At 35.5% G+C, this 23,018-nt stretch overlaps 1 protein-coding gene across 1 annotated transcript in view; it reads right to left on the bottom strand.

The window, feature by feature from the left end:
• The window catches only part of LRP1B (LDL receptor related protein 1B), a 2,064,747-nt gene that overhangs the window by 576,959 nt on the left and 1,464,770 nt on the right, over positions 1–23,018 (bottom strand).

The raw sequence follows: 23,018 nt of genomic DNA, 5'->3' as shown, positions 1-23,018 counted from the left end.
CTTCCTTTCCCTAAAACAAACCAAATACTGTTCAGTCTAAATTTCTTTCCATCACTTTTTCTTCTGCTTGGGATGTTCTTTCCCTAGCTACTTGCATGGCTCTGTCTTAGCTCAAATATTTCCCTTCTTACTCAAACTTGCCCTGACTACTCTATAGAAATTATTTCCTTGTCATGCTTCATTTCCCTTACAGATCTATTTTTCTCCACAGCATATATTACTGTCAAGCACATTAGATACTTATTGGTTTGTTTGTTTAGTATCTGTCTTGTCTCACAGAAATATAATCCCTTTGAGGGCTGGGACTTAATTTGTTCACTGTCCCTGGCACCTAGAAGAGTGCCTAGTACATACTAAGGTCAGAGTAAATATCTGATGAACAAAGCAATTAATGTGATGTGTAATACAAAGACTGGTTGAAAGGAGACACAAATAAAGGAGACAAAGCCTGTACATGAGAAACTTTATAAAGTAATTAAGGAACAGAGGGTATGCACATTGAAAAATTACAAATAGTTGATAATAGTATAGCATGAACAGCATATTAGTAGTAAAGATAAGAGGCTTTTACAAAAATTTTTTGGCCACACCACATGTGGGATCTTAGTTCCCTCACCAGGGATCAAACCTATGCCCCCTGCATAGGAACCACTGAGCCTTAACCACCAGACTGCCGGGAAGTCCTAAAAAAAGTGTTTTTATGAGTTCAAAGAAGACATTGACAACAATCTTCACAGGTATTAGAATAAAAAAGACACTAATATGTAGTTGACCCTTACTTTTTCCTATTATTCTCTAATAGCTTTGCCAGCCCTGCAAAATTTTATTCAGTATAACCACAAAGCATTCTTTCACACATATACCATATTATCTTGCACGTACTTATTATTATATTGACTTGAAACTGCATCTCTGCATTTCTTCTTGGAAATTGTCTGAGATATGTGATAGGTAGGGACTGCAATTGAGTCAGTATTTACCAAAACAGTTACATGTGCAGTAGATACCTCATGAATATTCAATATATGAATAATAGATTAATTTGTAACCCTGAGACTATTTCTAAATGGTCAAATAAGCTGGATTAGAGCACTGAATAACTGAGATGTTTTCTTATTTTTTTTATGCTATATATTTGGGATATTAGTAAGCAAATCAATCATGTAGTGATATATTAATGAGGACAAAGAGGATGGGAATACCAGACCACCTGACCTGCCTCTTGAGAAACCTACATACAGGTCAGGAAGCAACAGTTAGAACTGGATATGGAACAACAGACTGGTTTCAAATAGGAAAAGGAGTATGTCAAGGCTGTATATTGTCACCCTGCTTATTTAACTTATATGCAGAGTACATCATGAGAAACGCTGGGCTGGAAGAAGCACAAGCTGGAATCAAGACTGACAGGAGAAATATCAATAGCCTCAGATATGCAGGTGACACCACCTTTATGGGAGAAAGTGAAGAGGAACTAAAAAGCCTCTTGATGAAAGTGAAAGGGGAGAGTGAAAAAGTTGGCTTAAAGCTCAACAGTCAGAAAACTAAGATCATGACACTCAGTCCCATCACTTCATGGGAAATAGATGGGGAAACAGGAGAAACAGTGGCTGACTTTATTTCTCTGGGCTCCAAAATCACTGCAGATGGTGATTGCATCCATGAAATTAAAAGACACTCTTTGGAAGGAAAGTTATGAACAACCTAGATAGCATATTAAAAAGCAGAGACATTACTTTGCCAACAAAGGTTTGTCTAGTCAAGGCTATGGTTTTTCCAGTGGTCATGTATGGATGTGAGAGTTGGACTGTGAAGAAAGCTGAGTGCCAAAGAATTGACGCTTTTGAACTGTGGTGTTAGAGAAGACTCTTGAGTGTCCTTTGGACTGCAAGGAGATCCAACCAGTCCATCCTAAAGGAGATCAATCCTGGCTGTTCATTGGAAGGACTGATGCTGAAGCTGAAACTTTAACACTTTGGCCACCTCATGCAAAGAGTTGACTCATTGGAAAAGGCCCTGATGCTGGGAGGGATTGGGGGCAGGAGGAGAAGGGGACGACAGAGGATGAGATGGCTGGATGGCATCTCCGACTCAATGGGCATGAGTTTGAGTAAACTCTGGGAGTTGGTGATGGACAGGGAGGCCTGGCATGCTATGATTCATGGAGTTGCAAAGAGTTGGACTTGACTGAGCGACTGAACTGAACTGAAATGAACTAAGAGGATAGAAGATTTAAGTCACTCATTCACATCCAACTCTCCTTTCCTTATATTAACATATATATTGTATACCTCTATAAGTGGAATAATTTCACTAAGATATAAGAATATGTATCCTAATACCCAGGAATAGAACTAAATAAACATAAGTTATGTCTAGAATGTTTTAATTAGTAATAGAATCAGGCAGCAAGATGACAAAATCTTATGACAAACTTGAAAGATATAAAGTGGAAATACATATAAAGATAGAAAAGGATGAAAGACTATCATAACTGCACTCCGATACTTATTCTAAAATATGATTTTTTAACTCTAATTATGTCCACTCAACAAGTACTTACATAATACTTAGTAAATGCTAAGCATCCATGTAGGCATAGAAGTACAGTGGTGAACACATAGATTTTACTCCTGAAATCATAGATTTCTCTTCTGGAGCTGACTTTAAAATTAGCTATCCTGTGACATATAACTGGAGGAGGCAATGGCAACCCACTCCAGTACTCTTGCCTGGAGAATCCCAGGGATGGCGGAGCCTGATGGGCTGCCGTCAATGGGGTCGCACAGAGTCGGACATGACTGACGCAACTCAGCAGCAGCAGCAGCAGCATTATGACATACAACAATAAGTATAATATAGCTGTAAAACTAGAAAGTATAATTTGTAGTTTAAGGTAATAACAATTATAGTTAGTGGTCTATTTTCTAATGACTAATTAACACTATTGGTCACCTGTCATGAATACACTAGACTTCATGTTATATTCTCATCCATGTCTTATAACAGATACACAGTGTCATTTCTGTTGGGTACATAAATACAGGTAGAATTGTTGAGTCATAGGATGACTTTAGTAAGTAGGGCTTACTTTAATAGCATTAATTATCTGAAATAATTTTCCCCCAAATAAGAATCTACTTTATAGACTTTCTATAATGACTGTTGAGCTCCACCACCCGCTTCATATACCATTGGCTCAACCATAAAGACCTCCTAAGACAGATGAACGTTCAAGAGATTCTAAAAATTCTCTGATTTCCAGGAACTAGCCACCGAGCTTATCTACCTTATTTCATAGCATTTACCTTATTGAATAAAAGGCAAGTGGCTAGAGTAGTATATTTAGTTGAATAAGTCAGACATAGAAAAACAAATACTCAATGTTAAAATCACTGACACATGAAATCTAAAACAAAAAAATATATATAATTAAACAGAAACAGACTCACAGATATAGAAAACAAACTAGTGGTTACCAGCTGGGGAGAAGCCGGTGGGGAAGGGCAAGTAGGGGTTTGGGATTAAGAGAAACTACTATGTGTAAAATACATTAAGTAACAAAGATATACTTACAGCATAGGGAAATATAGCCATTATTTTGTAATAACTTTAAATGGAGTATGATTTATGGAAAAATTGAATCACTATGCTATATACCTGAAACCAACATAATATTGTAAATCAACTATATGTCAATGAAAATAAATAAATATGTGTAAATATATGGGCATGGCTATCTTTTGATAAAATTTTATTTACAAAAAACTTACTTAAGGACATTAGACACTAAAATTTACAACTTTGATGAGCTCAGTTTACCTACCCAATTTTTTAATTTCCATTCTGTTGGTCCCGTTATACTCTATCCTATACATTGAAAGGAGGATTGTGCTCAATCTCCAAAGTTAACTTACGGAAAATTCTATAAAATTCTATAAAATGTATATCCTGCCCTGGTAGCGCAGTGGTAAAGAATCTACCTGCCAACTCAAGAGACACAGGTCTGAGAAGATGCCACATGCTGCAAAGCAACTCAACTTGTAGGTCACAACTACTGACTCTGCGCTCTAGAGCCTGGAAGCCACAATGACTGAGACCATGTACCGCAACTACTGAAGGCCCCATGCCCTAGAACCTCGTGTTCTGCAGTCAGAGAACCCCATACACCGCCACGGGAGAGTAGCCCCTGCTTACTGCAACTAGAGAAAAGCCCGTGCAGCAACAGAGACCCAGCACAGCCAAAAAGGAAATAAATAACAGCAACAAATGTGTTCTGGTTTCCTGATGAACTTCAGGCTTGAGTTCTAGAGAAATTTTTACCTGTGGCTATTCAACAATTTTCACCAGCCACACTCTTTATTATCTTACAGAGAAAGCCATCAGGACTTTGTTGTTACTTTTTTAGCTTTTGTTGTTATATACAAACAAGATTTGGCTGTATGGAGCCAATACAATTCTTGGTATCAATGCTTATAGTGAACCTGTGCTGTAACTGACTATTGGAATCAAAATGAACAATGTTCCTCGCTCCAAACACCAACTCTTGCTTGGACTTTATTTGCTACCACTTTCATATGAGCTGGTTACAGACACATTTCAAATTTAAAAATCAAATATAAGCATTCTCCATGTGTTTGTTAGCTTCTAAATTAAAAACAATTTTTTTTTTTGCTACTTATCAGCAGTGACCTTAATAGGTACACCCAGAAACAAATTGCTTCTATATTTGCAAAGGCTGCTTTAAAGCCACACAATCCATTAATTCCTTTAGTTTAAGTAAAACAATGGTCTCCAAACTGATTTTCATTCTAAAACTTTGACAGATAAGACAGTTCCCTCTAACTCATACTCTGGTCTTTTATTCTTTCAATAACCACCTTCTCTTATTTTTGTAAGAAGAGACTTTATACTATTACTCCTGTGTTTTCCAGTCATCATGTGTCTCAATGTAATATTTTGTTTCTCTTCTATGTCATTTCAGTCCAGATTCAGGACTCAGTTTTTTCCCTTAATCCATGTCTTAGTGGCTCAGATGGTAAAGTGTCTGCAATGCAGGTGACCCAGGTTCAATCCCTGGGTTGGGAAGACCCACTGGAGAAGGAAATGGCAGTCCTCTCCAGTACTCTTGCCTGGAAAATCCCATGGATGGAGGAGCCTGGTGGGCTAGTCCATGGGGTTGCAAAGAGTCAGACAAGACTGAGAGACTTCACTTTCATTTTCACTTTCATATCTTACTCTCTCACCTACATTTATACACAGAACTATATATACAAACTTGCAATGCAGACAGTGCAATAGAATTCACAGAAGCATGAGATACAAAAATTAATTATCACAACATAAAAACTTCAAGCTGAAAATTAAATGTCTTTATTCCAAAAGGTGTCCTATCTATGCCCACCACAGGATTTGTTTTCCCAGTGGCAGCTTCATATTGGGCCCCAGACATGTCTTATCCTTGGCTTCTCCTCTTGTCTCAGTTTATCATTCCCTCCTCTTTCTGATTAGCCACTTTTCAGAAAGAAAGCATCTCTAATCACTGCCCCTTTTCTCAGCAATAGGTCTGCCTTTAAATTATTTATTTATTTATCTATTTTGGTTCTTAAATAGGTAGCCATTAGAATTGCCTGGGGAAGTTTTCAAAGAATACTAAAGATGCAACCACACCTCAGAGGTTTTTAAATTGCTTAGTCTAGGGTAGTATGCAGGTTGAGAATTACTAGTTAACCTGTCAAAGGCACAGATAAGAAGAAAAAAAGTTATTTAACAGGGTGAAGTATCTTGAGAAGGAAATTTCTATTATAAAATGCTACTCCCACCCCACCACATCCCACCCTAACCTCCATTACAATCTTGTTATTAATGAGTCATTGTCAAAGAGATTTTGAAGGAGAGAAGGGGGAGAAAAGAACTTGATATAACCTCCAGAATATTATATTATAGCTTTGGGGGTGACATTTTTTTCCCTCCAGTTTAAGGAGGACTTTAACTTGAAAAAATAATATTAAAAAAATTTTGCTCAGTTGATCATGATTGGCCACTGGCCCCAGATATGTTAGAAATTACTGTTCTTCACTCTCTGCCTGATTCAAGTCAAATTACTTCGTTTTGATCTTTCTCCATTCCCAATAGGCTGTTTTTTTATTGAGCTATGTTTGTGTTCTGTACCACAAGTATGTATTTTTGCTTGAATTTTTAAAAATTATATAGACATTGTGAACCCTGAAATTGATTGTTTCTCTTCCTGCACCAGTTATTAGAAATATAAAAGTTAAATTTGTTGCCCACTTCCAACAAAATTCTATAGAATTTCACATGATTTTATCTCTCATTTCATGTTATTTTTTTTCCTTAATTTTTCTCTTAGCACTCATTTTTTTTCTATCTTAATTGTTCATCTTATTTCAGTTTCTACATTTTTAGGAATCTCCATAAAATAATTTTTAGAATTGGGTGTTATATATAAATAACACATTTTAACACATCAAATCATAATGTTACAGACAAGTCACATCAGAGTTGAGTATACACACTGTAGGGAATGACTAAGAAAATCCAAAGCAATGCAAGGAAACATTAACATTGTGGTTTTTGACATTTTTGTCCCTTATCCTTTTAAAATTTCTATTTGGGTATATATGTTATAGTGTATTATAATATAAAATTCAGTAATAATATGTTTTCTTTATAAGTAAATAATTTTAAGTAAAATAACACATTTTAAGTGAAATCTTTTTGTTTCAGTAGTAAGTTGTCTGACAAAAATGGAAGGTTTAAATGGAAGGTTTCGTACTACCAAAGCAGCTGCTACTTTCCAGTCATGCCCTGTTTCTGGCACACTCTGCGTCATGGTGCACCACATGAAACCTCTGGAGCAAACTATGATATTATAGAAACTGGAAGGAAAGCAAGGTCAAAGTCAAGGTTGTTAGGAAAGATTTCATGGAAGAAGTGAGGCTTTGACTGATCTTTGAAGAGCAGGTAACATTTGGATTAGGAGAGATACACAATATAGTTCCTAGAAACCTAGTTCAGAGACAAAACCAAGTTAATAAATGAGCTTATCTTTGTTAATAGGAGGGAGGGACAACAAAATCATTTCAGGAAGAATCATGAACCTAATTGATGATGACAGCCAGTTATGATGCCTGGGAACAGATAAGAATTAAGTTGTACTTTCTAGTCTTTTCTAACTTTGAATCATTTCTTCAGACATTTTGCAGGTTAAAAGTGACCCAAGTTCTTGATATTCCATATTAAAAGGGATTCAACAGTAAAGTGCTAATGAATTACATTTGTTTCTTTTATTTTGAGAAAGGCAAATCAATACAAACCCTAATGGGCAATTTCCCTACAGCAACAAATCAGTAAGAACTTCATCTTGAGAGTAAATAAAATCTGCAAGACTTGAAAGTTTCTAGATATCTTAATCCCCTGAAGGTACAATGTTATGAAACCTTAGATAATGTACATTCTCTTTTAAATTACTCTTTTATCAAATAAGAAATATATGCCTGTTGAGCTTTTGTGTCCTGAATGAAATCTGCATTAAACACACTCATTATAAAAGCAATTCCATTTTCAGGTGTTGAACTGTTTCCTCTCAGGGTAACAGAAAAAAATCTTTCACATTTTCTTAAGCATTCGCTGTTTTATCTCTTCAAAGCAATAGCCAATGTGCTGCTTTTCATATGCATTAAGTTAGTTCTCACAGCCCTCTGTGCTTAATTTTGACTTTCAGGTAACATACAAGAACGCAAATGTGCTGTCACACTCCCGTCTTCTTCAGATAACAAGAGGACCGATAGTAGCTCCAAGGAGAAATTGTTTTAATTTATTCTGTTTTAGACATCCAAAACAAAGCTGTAAAATTGAGACAGCATGTTGAGTAGGTATATCTTCGGGGGACACCCACTCAGACATTTTTTCAGGAAACCATCATCCTACTTCAGAAAACACTAACATTTTTATCACTTTTAATATGAATAGGGAAAAGGCAGAAATCTTGTTCTTCAAATGTTTGGTTTCTATATTCTACCTCAAATTAGTTAAGTCAGACAAAGATGGAGTATAAACCTTAAAAGCAGAGGATTTCCCAGCAAATATGTCTTGAGGTTTTTTGTTTTTTGTTTTCTTTGTTACTTCTGGTGAAAAAAAAGAGAAAAATCCTTAAGAAGTTTACTAAAGAAGGCAATATAGCATAATAATTAACAGCTTGCACAGTGCGGTTGGATTTTCTGAGTTATAGATCTCAGCTGTATTACTTAGAGGCATTTTAAAGTTCCTTAATCTTTTTGTTCAGTTTCCCAATATGTAAATTGGGACTAATAAAGTTGCTATGAGGATAAGTAAATAAATGCTTTGTTAAAGTATGTAATGCCTAGTACATAATATGTATAATCAACTATTGAAATAAAAAATAAAGGCTGTATGATATAACAAAATGAAATGTATACTAACTAGTTGGGTCTTCCCTGGCAGTCTGGTGAGTTAAGATTCCACACTTCCACCGTAGGGGGCATGGGTTAGATCCCTGGTCAGGAAACTTAGATCCATATGCCAAATAAAAAGTATAATAATAAATTTGACAATTTTGTATACTTTTGAAGTTTTAATGTGGTTTGAGTTTAATATACCATCATGTTTATAAATGTAAAATTACAGAGAATATTGATTCTCCTCTGAAAGTGAAAGTGAAGTCGTTCAGTCATGTCCAACTCTTTGCAACCCCATGGATTGTACCCTACCAGGCTCCTCCATCCATGAGATTTTCCAGGCAAGAATACTGGAGTGGGTTGCCATTTCCTTCTCCAGGAGATCTTCCAGGTTCATGATTGAATCTGGGTCTCCAGCATTGTAGGCAGACACTTTATAAAAGGACAAATATATAAATTATTATCATCCAAAGAAATAAAAAACCAGTATAGCATTTCTTCAAAATAAACATTTGACATTACTATATATTTCCAAAGTCACTAGCAATCAATTATCGATTTGGATGCATAGTGACATTTCCAGAAGGCAAAGTTAAGTTTACTATTAAAAGTGATACAGAAAATTTGCTGTAAAGATTGGTTGAAGTTGTCAGTGTTTATTGTACTTAAAGGACAGGCCAAATTTTTTTTTTTTTCAAATTTGGAGTTATTATTAACACTATTAAAGAATCAATAAAATTTCTGTCCTCAATGGTTGTCTTAAATATCTATGCATACCATATAATTCAGAGGTGATGGATGAATAAGAATCTTAAGATATAATTATTTCCTCTAATGACTTTACTGTTATTTAATCATAGCTAACATGATAAAACATAGTTTATAAATGTGCTCTGAGCTTTCAGAAAAAAATCACAATGATTCTATTTTTGTAAACAAATTCCTGATAAACATTTTTTAAACTATATATTGATGCTTTCTATTCAAGGATAATCGTATCATAAAGGGATACCAAAATGACCAAGAAGTCTCCTTCAATCTTAGCAAAGAATCAGTCACCCTCTTGTAAGTACTTGGTAGCCGCAAACCTCACCTATCATTTTACAGTAAGTCGCAGTTGTCTCTCAACTTGTATGGAGAGTATATTGAAAGTAAGGTTCCATGTTATCTTTCTAGTTAGCTCCTCAGAATCCAGTACATTACTTTGGACTATGTAGATACAAAAGCCCAATGAATGAATAACCTAGCATGAATTCATGCCATGAAACAGTTCAAATTCAACACGTCAGAACATAAGCCAGAGCCGAGCTTGCCTGTTGGCTCTGTGGTAAAGAATCTTCCTGCCAATGCAAGAGACATGGATTAGAGCCCTGATCCAGGAGAACCCCACATGCCAAGAAGCAGCTCAGCCCATGTGCCACCACTATTGAGCCCGTACATCAGAGCCTGGGTACAGCTCCTGAGCCCGCTCATCCTAGAGCCTGTGCTCGCAACAGGAGGAGCCACTGCAGTGAGAAGCCCGTGTACTGCAACTGGAGAATGACCTGCAACTAGAGAAAAACCTGCACAGAGACAAAGACCCAGGAACCCAGCACAGTAATAAGTCAATGAATAAATATTATTATCAAAAACAAACAAACTTACAGAGCCGCCCTAAATCCACTCTTTGCTCTCTCTCTCTCTGTTGATAGGAAGAACATACTCCCCAACACCCAAAGATCTGAAAGTTGTCCTTGATTCCATCTGTATTCATTTATGTTACCATCACATCCCATCAGTCACCAAGTCCTGCAGGTTTTGATTCCTATTTTGTTCTTCAATCTGCATGTACCACGACAGTCTCATTCAGGTCTTTACTATCTGTCTTCTGAATGACTGCAACAGCCTCCTAAACGGTTTCCTTCCTATAGTTTTATCTTCCTCACATCTGTTTTCACAAATATCTTAGCTAAAATGCAAATCAGGTCTTCTCACATACCATTGTTCCTGTTCCTAGATTTCTCACAACTTAGGATGAAGTTCAGATTACTTTGTAAGTCATATGAGGCCATCTATGATCAAGAACAGTGGCCTCCAAATGTTTCTAATGAGTAAAATAATTTGAGTATTTTCTCTTTCTCCCTCTTTCTCTCTCTGTGTGTATATGCATGTTTATATATTTTTATATATAAATATCATATATAAACCCACTGTACATGTACACATATATGAAACATGCATATAAATATAAATTTTTAATGGTCAAGAAAAATTAAATACAAACATTTTTAATGTGTTTTTACCCTATATTTGACTGCACTATTAGTTCCAGAGCATGCACTGTGCTTCCCTCTTGGAAAGGATTCAGCGTGCAGTACCGCTTTGGTCTTGTCCAGCCCACTTCCTGCCTCAGGTCTGACCTCTGTGTTACCATCATGTTTGTAGCTGCTCTTCGTCCCTGGGCACACAGCCATCATATCACTTCTCTATGCTCTTTCTCATGTCATTTCTTCTGTACCTCATTACCCAGAACCTGTTATTCAGATGTTAAGACCCATGCTTTCCTCCTCCGGGAAGCCTTCTCAATTATCCAAGTTTAAATCGCTATCCTCCTTGTTGCTTCCCTCCATAGCTGTGCTTAATTCAGAGTATTGCATAGCTTACTTGTATGCATCTTCCTTCCCAGTGGATTGAAACTGATTTTTGCTCATCATGGACTCACAATGCCTATTTCTAGCTTTCCATAAATGGTAATTGAATACATTAAGTCCCCTAGATATGAACCTTCAAGTTATAAATTTTCAATGATGTGAACATGCCCAGCTATTCCAATACTTTGGCCACCTCACGTGAAGAGTTGACTTGTTGGAAAAGGCCCTGATGCTGGGAGGGATTGGGGACAGGAGGGGAAGGGGACAACAGAGGATGAGATGGCTGGATGGCATCACCGACTCAATGGGCATGAGTTTGAGTAAACTCCAGGAGTTTGTGATGGACAGGGAGGCCTGGTGTGCTGCGATTCATGGGGTCACAAAGAGTCGGACATGACTGAGTGACTGAACTGAACTGTACTGTACTTTTCAAGGTACTGTAAGATTAAAAATTTTTTCTTTATTTTTTGTACTTGTTTTTTGTTTTTGATGTATTATTTTTGTGGAAACTATTACAAACCTATGACAGTACAGTACCAAATAGACAATTTTGTTAGCTAGTACCTAGCCTAAATTTGTTGGACTAACAAAGAAATTGGACTTATGAACATACTCTCAGAACTGACCTCTTTCATGTGTGGGGGACTTACTGTACATGTTGTATTCAGTTAACAACAATGCAAATAGAAGTAAATGGTTTAAAAAGAAGTTAAAAGCAGAGTAGCATCTAGAGTAAGGGAGGGGAAGAGAAGACACAATTTGCTTAGATGATAATTTCCTAAGGTAGTAATATTTTAGCTGACTATTGAATTCAGAAGATTTTATGATAATAAAATATATCACAAAGCTCTAATCTTTAACACAATTTAATTGCATGACACAATATTCTACCCATTTTGGAAACTAAGAAGCTGCAGAAATTTCAGCAACATTTTATCAGAACTATTAACCATGAATTTTGCATTTTAGAAATAAAGAAATAGTTTAAAAAAACAAATAAAACCTTGAAGCAAACAAAGTATTCATATGAACTAGGCTTTTGAGGGTGCATTTTAGAAATAGTCTTATTCTTGGTCTTAGCAGAATGAGGAACAAGTTTACTAAAAATAGTCTAGAAGCAACTTAGGCAAAGGAATGATTTTTCACTTCAATTAAACCAAGCTCATGCTGATGAGAGGTTAAAGATTTTATTAGAAAACCAGTTCTGATGAAACAGGAAAAAAATTAAAAAGATCCCCATATCAGCTTGCATTATCAAGCAAATGAAGAAAGATGTAATTTAATAAGAAACAATAATAAGGTAGGCTCAGACATTCTAAAAAAAATTAATATGTCCTAGGGAGATAAAGAAAAACAAGACTCCTTAAGACATTTTGATTCAATGAGAATACAAATGAAATAGTTTTAGAAAGTTAGTGACAGAACATCTTAAGAAGGGTAAATCAAGGACAAAGGCTTTTCCTGAAGTAGCAAATTTGAAATATTTCCCATTATCAAAGAAGAGATATCGTTATTCTATATATGTATGTTACGTGTGTGTGTGTGTGTGTGTGTATCTTTTCCTTCTGCTATAGTACCTTGAGCTTAAGTCTTAGATCTTAAAAGAAAAACTGTGACAGACTAGTAGATAATTGGATAGGCGTCTACAAAAGGAAACTCTAGTGCTTCAGGAAATGTAGTGAGTGACTAAGTGGATCTGCCTTCTTTCCTTGGATGTCAAACTGAATGAATGCATACCGTGACAAAGGCTTTATTTAAGACATGTATGAAGAATGTCTTCCTATAAATCCGACACTATATGTTGTATTTTGTTTCTGTTTTCCCAATGTATCAAATATGATGATTAGATCATAAAGTTAAATAATGAAATATCCATAAAAAGCTTTGTACAGAAAGTTCAAAGCTTTATCCATGCAAGCCACAAACTAGAAACATACAAGACATTCATCAATGGAAGAATAGCTAAACAGACTACAGCATATTCACACAATGGGATATTATTCAGCAATAGAAAGGTACTCACTACTAAGATGCACGGATTTGATGGCCTGAAGTGAAAGAAAGACACAGAAGAATATATAGTGTGTGATTCCATTTAAATAAAATTCTAAAAGTGGCAAAACTAACCTATGGTGATAAAAATCAGATTGCTTCTGAGGACTGTGCATTAAGAATTAAAAGATGAAACAAATGCTCTCAATGACCCCCTGGAGGACTTTGTGTTTTCCTTTCCTGTGACTCTGGATTCTGTAGGTTTGGAGCTCCTGGTTGCAAAGGGATCCACTTTTGTCAAATGACCCCCGCAAGGGTCTCACTGAACTACAAGCTACACCAGCTGCCAAGAGACTCTGCACCTCTTGTGTCTAGAGGATCATCAGATGAAAAGTAAGTCTCCAAACCAGTAGGGACTTTTGACCCTGAGAAGCATGAGGAAGTAAAACTGTTCTCTTACCATGCAGCCAGGAAGAAGTATATGTGAAACCTGGGTCATTCACTCCGGAGCCTTCTAGTACTCTCCCGAAAAAGACACATCCACCAACCCCAGTCTGAGAATTATGACCAAGGATTCAGACCCTTCAGAAACTAAGGTTTGGTTCACAACATCAGATAAGCCCCCGACCCTATCTGGATTGCAAAGAGAATCAAAGATTGGATTATTGCTGCCAGGTAATTCATATGGCCAAGAAGTAGAAGACAAGAAGGCAAGTTCTACCCGAAACTCAAGGAGTTTACGTCTCTGTCAGTTTGGCTCAGGGGCTGCATCCATCCCACTGACCTCACTAGTTCAGCACACTTCTATCTTAGGGCTTACTATGCTCTGCTTTCTAGTGAATTTGCACAGGATTCTCATTTCTTTCACTCAGGCTAAAACTCACCTCTCCACATTTTTCCTGAACACATGATCTAAAATAGCAGCTGCTTTGAATCTTCCACTCTTTAAAGCTGCTTTTTCTCTTTAGTGCTCATCATTGTCTGACATCAAATTATATTGGGGAGGGGAATGAGTGTTTGCGATCTAGTTTTCCCACTAGGATATAAGCTCCACATTAACAGAGATGCTGTCAGTTTTGTTTCTGCTGCACCTTCAGTTTGTAGAAGAGTTTGGCACAGTGTAGGTGCTCAAGATTGTTGGGCCAATGAAATTGGCTAATGGGTAACAGCACAATTCAATAATTATATTGTATTTCAAATTATTTGCTGCTTAAAGAGAATAAGGTCAAATATATCATTATTTTTCAAACTAAAATGTACTATTGCAGTAGTAGAAAAAAGTAATCAGACAGGGGACAGACTATTCACTTTCACTGAGAAATTCTTGGAAGCCAACATGCATATGAAAGTTTGTACCCCACATTTTACATTTATTTCATGGTATTCTTTTTAAAGCACCCTATAAAAAGATGACTCAAATGTAAAAGAAGAATATATAAAACTATTTTAAGGAATTAAAGGTCAAACCCTTCAAAAATGATCAACTCTACTGAATTTAAAGTCAACAATCCAATGCCTATTTGGTCAATTTCTATTACTGAAATTCTTTAAAAAAAAACATTTCTGATTTTCTGTTGTATTTTACAATAGAAGAGGAACCTAATCTGATCCAGCAGCTTTTTAACTTTAAAAAAATTACTATTAAATTGCTTTCTACTTTCAAATTAATATTGAACACTCATTCATTTTATCAAAATTATGACTATCCTGAAACAATGTACAAAATGACTGAAAATTAATTTTTTAATCCTTTCCACTTTGAGAGTTCACTCTCCCTTTTCTTCCTCTCTCATTTTTGTCTTTCATCAGAATTGCTCCATTTAATAAAACACTTTCTTTCTAAACTCAGATACTCCACTGCCCGACCTCCCCCAACTTTCTTTTCAAGGCAAAATCCATTTGGTTACCTTCAGTATGAAAAATCTGTCTTTTTCACAATGACTATATATTAACTTATAACTCGTCTCTTCAGACTCAAAGTATTAAGCAATCAAATAAACTATTTACTGTTTAGCAGAGGGACTATTGTAAGGTGGAAAGAAAACTGAGTTTCAGAGGCAGTAGAGAACTGAATATTTGGGCACCATAGTGTATCAGATATGGGACTTTGAACAAATTATTTAACCTTTCTGAAGTCTGAGTTACAAATCCTTAAAATAAGAATAAATCCTATTACGCAGGATTGTTCTGAGGTTTTGTGATATCTGTGGGAAGTTGTCCAGCCTTGGGTTAATATATGGTTCATGATACAGTTGCTAAATAAACACTTGAAGAGGCCTTCTGGAGATACTGGTGCATTTCTGCTCTAACAATGAAAGAACTCTGTAAAAGATACTCTTGAGCACTTCTCTAATTCCCCTACATACAAACTCCCTTTTTTCTTTTCTATTAACAGAATTCACAAAAAGAGCAATAAATGATAACTGTCTTTCCTAAAAGTAGAAAAACTGAAAAAAAATTAAATCTAAGTAAAAATGTAGTGAAAATTATTAATAAATTATTTTATCTAATATTGAATCAAATTGTAGCTTTGCTAAGCAGGTGAACATGTAGGCTTCTTACTTAATTATTTTATTTTACAGGTCACCTAGATTGTAATCATTAAAACCCATTTAACTTGAATCATAGTCAAAATATTCCAATGCTCAGAACACTGATAATAACCTGGAAATAATCAAGTTATGTTTCACAAGGTTAACTTGTGATTAATTCTGTATTTTATTGTGATTATTCTGAATCTGCAAATGCACACAGGAGAGTCTTTTTTTTTTTCTGAATTTGAGCACTTAATTTCTCACCACATGCATGTAAGGACAGGTTTGTATAATACTGATTACTTATTAGAGCCTTTTAGTCAGATTTTTGCCAGCAGCAGGCAAAATGAAGCCATTTTATGCAACAGAATAAAAGGAAAGTGTTTTGGCCTTTACTTTCAAGTTAAAGTTATGTTCATTAACAACAAAGAAGAGACTGTGGTAAAAAGAAGGAAAAAAAATCAAAACCCTACTATTTCCTTTCAAATAGCCTTATGAAAAATTAAACAAAATCTAATTAAACATCCAAACATATTTAAGAAAAAAAAAAAAAGAGAAACACATGGTAAAGTAGAATTATTAAGCTCAATCAGAACACTATTATCTGTCACGGACTCTGTCACTCACAGATGTGCATTTTTGGACAAGTCACCCTAAAGGTCTGGGCTTCTGTGCCAGTTTCTGAGGCTGTGTAATAAATCATTCCAGAACTTTGGAGCTGAAAACCACAGTATTGCTTATGAACCTGCCATAGGAGCAAGGCTCAGCAGGGGCAGTGTTTTCTGCTCTGATGTCTCTGCTCTGCCTGCCATCAGCTGGGGTGAGCAGAGTGCTAGAGAATATAATCACGTGAAAGCTCACTGCTCGTGTATCTGGGAAAACTCAAACAGCGAGACCTGGTGCAGAGTTCCTTAGGTGTGTCTCTTTCTATGAAGTCGGTCAGCATGACGGCCATTTTGGAACAAAACTTTACTTTACATGAAAAATAATCAATTTGGATTAGATAAGCTCTAAAGTCTCTCATCTCAGACTCTGGTAAATCTCTGATTAAATGAAAACAGAAATAATTTAAAAATGATCTGAGACAGCTGGCATAATGTTAACACATTGGGATGGAAAAGAACTTCAGAGAGTAAGTAACTCTGGAAGTGTGTAAAGCATCTAAATCAGCAAATTACCACAATTGTCAGAATTAAGGATTATGTGTAACTGCAAATGCAGGACTATTTTCATAGGGAGCAATTTCCAGGACAGAGGGCAAGTTGATTGTTCCAGGCCATTTAGTCTTTCTGTTTAAAAACATAATTATCATGGCTCATTTAAAATTTGAACACCTGATGTGATATCAAGAGCTGTCAACACATTACTACTGCTAAGATTTTAAAAAAAGCCCTAGGAGTATTTATCTATATTTCAGTATATTGTCAATCCATACAAAATTTTGGATAATAATAATATAATGCTATTTTGTATGTCCATCCTGATACTGTAAACTCCATTTGAAACTGACTAAAAGAGCTAATGTTATCAGTGGGAAACTCTTTAACAACAAAAATTAGCTGGCCTGGACATCTGGAGATTATATAATCAATTACAGGAGTACAGTGAAACAAAGAATGGGGAATCCTGTAAGAATAAATGGCAGAAATTCAACCAGAAACAGAGATGTAAGAAGTCAACCAGTCCATTCTGATTTCAAGTTTTATATTTGTTTAAATGCATAATGAGTTATTTTGATATTATTCTGTATTCAAAAACCACAATTGATATATGAAGAATGTTTTATAATTGCTTCCGTAATTGATGACTTTCTAGCATGAGGAAGTTTGTTAAACAAAGCATGGACACTTGTCGTTACTTATTTCTTGCCACAGATTCATATGTATTTTGTCAGTTGAAAAACTTAAATTCAAAAAGGTTAAAGCTTGCAAAGTCATATCATTTATAATTTTAACCTTGTAATTTATAAGTGTAGTGACAAGCGGACTCTAGTATTTCACACAGAAGGAAAATGACACAAATGCAAAAGGAATTTCCAGATTAAATGTCTCAATCATTCCTAAAGTGTGACTGTAAATGTGCAAAGATTTTCAATATCTAAGTTACCTTAAATAAACAGTTCTTAGGTATCCTGAACTGTCTCTTAAGGATGGGGCATAGTTTCCCAGTAAACTGAAACCCTTTTAGACATCCAATCTGTGATCTGAATGTAAAAAAGACAAAACCGAACAAAAAGCCAATGTTCGCCGACACAGTTTAACTTTTCGGCATGCATCATGTGCAAGTGAAAACTCTACATAAAGTATCTGGAAACAGAAGTACTCTACAGCAACATGAATAAAACCTGATTTTCAAAGTTGAAGAAACAAATGTTCAAAAATCCTCCTAACAATGACTGTGGTTCTTAATTTTTCCACCATTTATTTCAATGTATTTTGAAATATTTTAGCTTTAAATTCCATGCAAATTTTCTATTTCATTCTTTGACACCTGAGTTGATATAAATATACAATTAATATTCTAAGAACTATTTTTCCCCAGAAAACCCTTTGAGTACAATTCATGCCAAGTAACTGAGCCATGAACTCATGGTTTCATGTTTCTCCTGAAATATCTGACACATAGGCCTGATGATATTTAAATCCCATTTTGAGTAGATAGCACTTCCCTTAATAAAATCAAGCTTTGATTTTTCCAAATTTGTCACTAAAAAGATTTATATTTGGAGAAAGATGTCTAAACTTTCATCTTGTCCCCGTGATTCGTTTTCCTGTTTGGAATATGTCTATCAATAAAGCTGCTACCACTGTTGAGTTCTTAGGAAATGATTGCAAAACACAACAGAATATACTAATGCTCATAGAAGAGGTACACAGGAGCAACAGTAGCAGAAGGAGTGCTTTGTTATGCATAGAATCTATCTGTTCATCTGAATAGTGTTCTATAATCAAGAACACTAAACAGCCACTGAATAACAGGACTCTACTAAATCTAATGATCAAAAATAACAAATTAAAATGCCATACTTTAGTATTTATTCTATAAAGGGTGGTGTTTATTCGTATATTTGTTCCAGAATGATTGTATATTATACAAACATATCAAATCCTATTTACAATAGACAATTTTTTAGAACAATTTTAGGTTCATAGTAAAACTGAGTGGAAGATGCAGAGATTTTCCATACATCACCTGTCTCCACATATACACAGCTTCTCTCACTATCAAAATTCCACACTAGAGTGATGTATTTGTTACAGTTAAGGAAGCTACAGTGACACATCATTTTCTCTCAAAGTTTATAGTTTACAATAGGAATCACTCTTGATATTGTATATTCCACAGGTTTGTCAAGGGCATAATGATGTGTGTCCACTATCATTGTATTATACAGAATAGTTTTACTACCCTAAAAATTCTCGATGTCCCTCCTGCTCATCCTTCCCCCACCTCTACCTGCTCCCAATTACTGATCATTCACTGTCTTCAGAGTTTTGCCTTTTCTAAAATAGCATATATATCTCAAATCATTTTTTTAGTTATGGTTTTGGAATAAGGTAGTCATAGAAACATTTTTTCCATTGCAGATAAAATTTTAAGTGTAACAAAATGTTTATACTTAATTTTCAGTTAAATCTATTATAATTTTTCTTTTCTGCAGCTAAACAACAATATAATCTTTGTGCATTCATTTAATGACTGGGTAAATTCTACTTCAAAATCTTGTTTCACTTCAGTAAACAAGACATCAATTCCTGAAAAAAAAATTAAATTAAGCTTAAGCCACTTGTTTTCATATTTCTTGCATAAATTATACAGAAACACTTTGTCAGTAAGAGTTTGAACAATGTCACTGATTTATGCACACTTGAATAAAAGTGACAATAATTCTAGTTTCAGAATGGTGACATGAAGAATATAGTGGGTCCAACCTCCAGGGAAACGAGCAAAACTGGTAAAAATTATTTTTAAAAAAGTTCAAAATCTCTTAAAATTAATGTAAGGGTATATAGTAAATAGAGGAAAAAATTTTTAAGAATTGCTTAATCTTAGCAGGAACAGTCCCTCTTATCACTGTCCCAATGCAGCTTTGTGGAAACTCTACTACTGCCAGAATTGTGTAAGAAGATGGGGTTCTCTTTCTCCTCAGCTCCTAATAACGAGTCTTACTAGGAAAGACAGGGCACCAGCATTTCTTACGCCCTCCAAATCCAAGTTGCAAACACTAAACTCCTGGTGGTTCAGCAGAAAGCTCAGGGCCTTCCTAACTGTAGGGGGAGCCCCCAGCTGTAGGAGGCAAGTTCTTCCTCAGGAGAGGGAGACTAGGAACATTGTGATCTTGACTGCCCTTAATTCACTTTGCTGCTGGAGCGGAAGTTGCATGCCAAGAGAGACAAGGCAGAGACTACCACCCTCTCTTGTACCAGGATTAGTGACATGTAGATTTTATTCAGAATGAGAAACAGTCCTTAAGAGCAGAGTACTCCAAAACTCTCCCCAATTCAATTCCCTTTATTTGAACAGTACGGAGAAGTTCAACTCTAAGTGTGCTATCAAAAGCAACAAAGATTTTTGTTGTAAATAATTAAGAGAAGGATTTAACTTATGAAAGCTACAAGCTAAACTATAGGCCAACTAGTTGTCCAAACAAACCATGAAAAGAGACATCAAAACTTTTACATCTGGAAATATATTAATGTAGTACACCATATGATCAGAGCAAATAAGAAAAGAAACAGAAAAAACACTGAACCAAATTCAACACTCCTTTATGATAAAAATATTCAACAAATTGGGAATAGATTAAGAATATCGACAAAAGGAAAGCAGTAAAAACAGCTCACATCATGCAATTAGTTAATGTATCAATACTGGATGTTTCCCTTAATATCAAGAACAAGACAAGAATGTCTGCATACTACAGATTTTAAGCAGGGAAATTAGGCAAAAAAAAAGAAGAAAGAGGAGAGGAAGAGGAAGATGAGAAGGAAGAGGAGTGTAAAAGTAAGTAAATAAATAATAAAATAAAAAGAAGAAATAGGAGAGGAAGAGGAAGATGAGAAGGAAGAGGAGTGTAAAAATAAGTAAATAAATAATAAAATAAAAAGAAGAAATACTAGGTAGAAATTGAAAAAAAGGCATCCATACTAAAAGTAAAGAAGCATGCTAATTTGCAGAAGGAATGTCATTGTATACAGCAAATACCAAGGAATCCAGTAAAAATCTATTGCAACTAATAAATGAGTTTTGTAAGGCTACAGGATACAGGATCAATAAACAAAATCAATTTTATTTCTATACATTTATAATGAATAATCCAAAAATAAAATCAATAAATTTCCTTTCAGTAGCATATAAACAGGAATAAAGTTAACAAAACAAATATGAAACTCATACCATTCAACATCACAGTAATCCAAATCTGTGCCCCACCACTAATGCTGAAAAAGCCAAAGTCAAACAGTTCTATGAAGACCTACAAGACCTTCTAAAACTGACACCAAAGGAAGAAAAAAAAAAGAAGTCCTTTGCATCAAAAAGAATTAGAATGCAAAAGTAGAAAGATAAGAGATACCTAAAGTAATAGGCAAGTTTGGCCTTGGAGTAAAAAATGAAGCAGGGAAAAGACTAACAGAGTTTTGCCAAGAGAATGTACTGGTCACAGCAAACACCCTCATCCAACAAAATAAGAGACAAGTCTATACATGGGCATCACCAGATGGTCAACAATGAAATCACATTGATTACATCCTTTGCAGCTGAGGATGCACAAGCTCTATACAGTCAGCAAAATAAAGACCTGGACGTGACTGTGGTGCTGATCACCAGCTCCTTATTGCAAAATTCAGACTTAAACTGAAGAAAGTAGGGAAAACCAGTAGGCCATTCAAGTATAACCTAAATCAAATCCCTTAGGGTAATACAATGGAAGTGCAGAATAGATTCATGGGATTAGATCTGGTAGAGTGCCTGAAGAACTATGTATGGAGGTTTGTAAGACTGTACAGGAGGTCGTGACCAAAACCTTCCCTAGGAAAAAGAAATGCAAGAAGGCAAAATGGTTGTCTGAGGAGGCCTTACAAATAGATGAAAAAGAAGAGAAGTGAAAGGCAAAGGAGAAAGAAAAAGATATACCCAACTGAATGCAGAGTTCCAAAGAAGAGCTAAGGAGAGATAAGAAAGTCTTCTTAAGTGAACAATGCAAAGAAATAGAGGAAAACAATAGAATGGGAAAGACTAGAGATCTCTTCAAGAAAATTATAAATACTAAGGGAACACTTCATGCAAAGATGAGCACAATAAAGGACAGAAACAGCAAGGACCTAACAGAAGCAAAAGAAATTTAAAAAACTTGGCAAGAATACACAGAAGAACTATACAAAAAAGGTCTTAACAATCCGGATAACCATGATGGTGTGTCATTCACCTAGAGCCAGATATCCTGGAAAGTCAAGTGGGCCTTAGGAAGCCTTACTACAGACAAAGTTAGTGGAGGTGATGGAATTCCAGCTGAGTTATTTCAAATCCTAAAAGATGATGTGAAAGTGCTGCACACATTATGCCCGCAAATTTGGAAAACTCAGCAGTGGCCACAGGACTGAAAAAAGTCAGTTTTCCTTCCAATTCCAAAGAAAGGCAATGCGAAAGAAAGTTCAAACTACCACAAAATTGCACTCACTTCACATGCTAGCAAAGTAATGCTCAAAATTCTCCAAGTTAGGCATCAACAGTACGTGAACAAGAACTTCCAGATGTACAAGCTGGATTAGATGAATCTGGTGGAGAGGGAGGTGGGAGGGGGGATCAGGATGGGGAATACATGTAAATCCATGGCTGATTCATGTCAATGTATGACAAAAACCACTACAATATTGTAAAGTAATTAGCCTCCAACTAATAAAAATAAATGAAAAAAAAATTAAAAAATAAAAGAAAAGGCAGAGGAATCAGAGATAAAATTGCCAATATCTGTTGGATCACAGAAAGCAAGAGAATTCCAGAAAAACATCTACTTCTGTTTCATTGACTACGCTAAAGCCTTTGACTATGTAGATCACAACAAACTGTGGGAATTTCTTTTACCTGTCTCCTGAGAAACTGGTATGTGGGTCAAGAAGCAACAGTGAGAACCAGACATGGAACGATTGGACTGGTTAAAAATTGGAAAAGGAGTATATCAAGATTGTATATTGTCACCTAGCTTATATGCAGAGTATATCATGTGAAATGTTGGGCTGGGTGACTCATAAGCTGGAATCAAGATGGCAGGAAGAAACAGCAATAATCTCAGATATGCAGATGATACCTAATCACTCTAATGGCAGAAAGTGAAGAGGAACTAAAGAGCCTCTTAATGAGAGCAAAAGAGGAAAGTGAAAAAGCTAGTTTAAAACTCAACATTGAAAAAAGCTAAGATCATGGCA

The sequence above is a fragment of the Odocoileus virginianus genome, chromosome 13 (genome assembly GCF_023699985.2).
Source record: "Odocoileus virginianus isolate 20LAN1187 ecotype Illinois chromosome 13, Ovbor_1.2, whole genome shotgun sequence".
Classification (NCBI taxonomy): Eukaryota; Metazoa; Chordata; class Mammalia; order Artiodactyla; family Cervidae; genus Odocoileus; species Odocoileus virginianus.
This window is presented reverse-complemented; position numbering and strand designations above follow the sequence as displayed.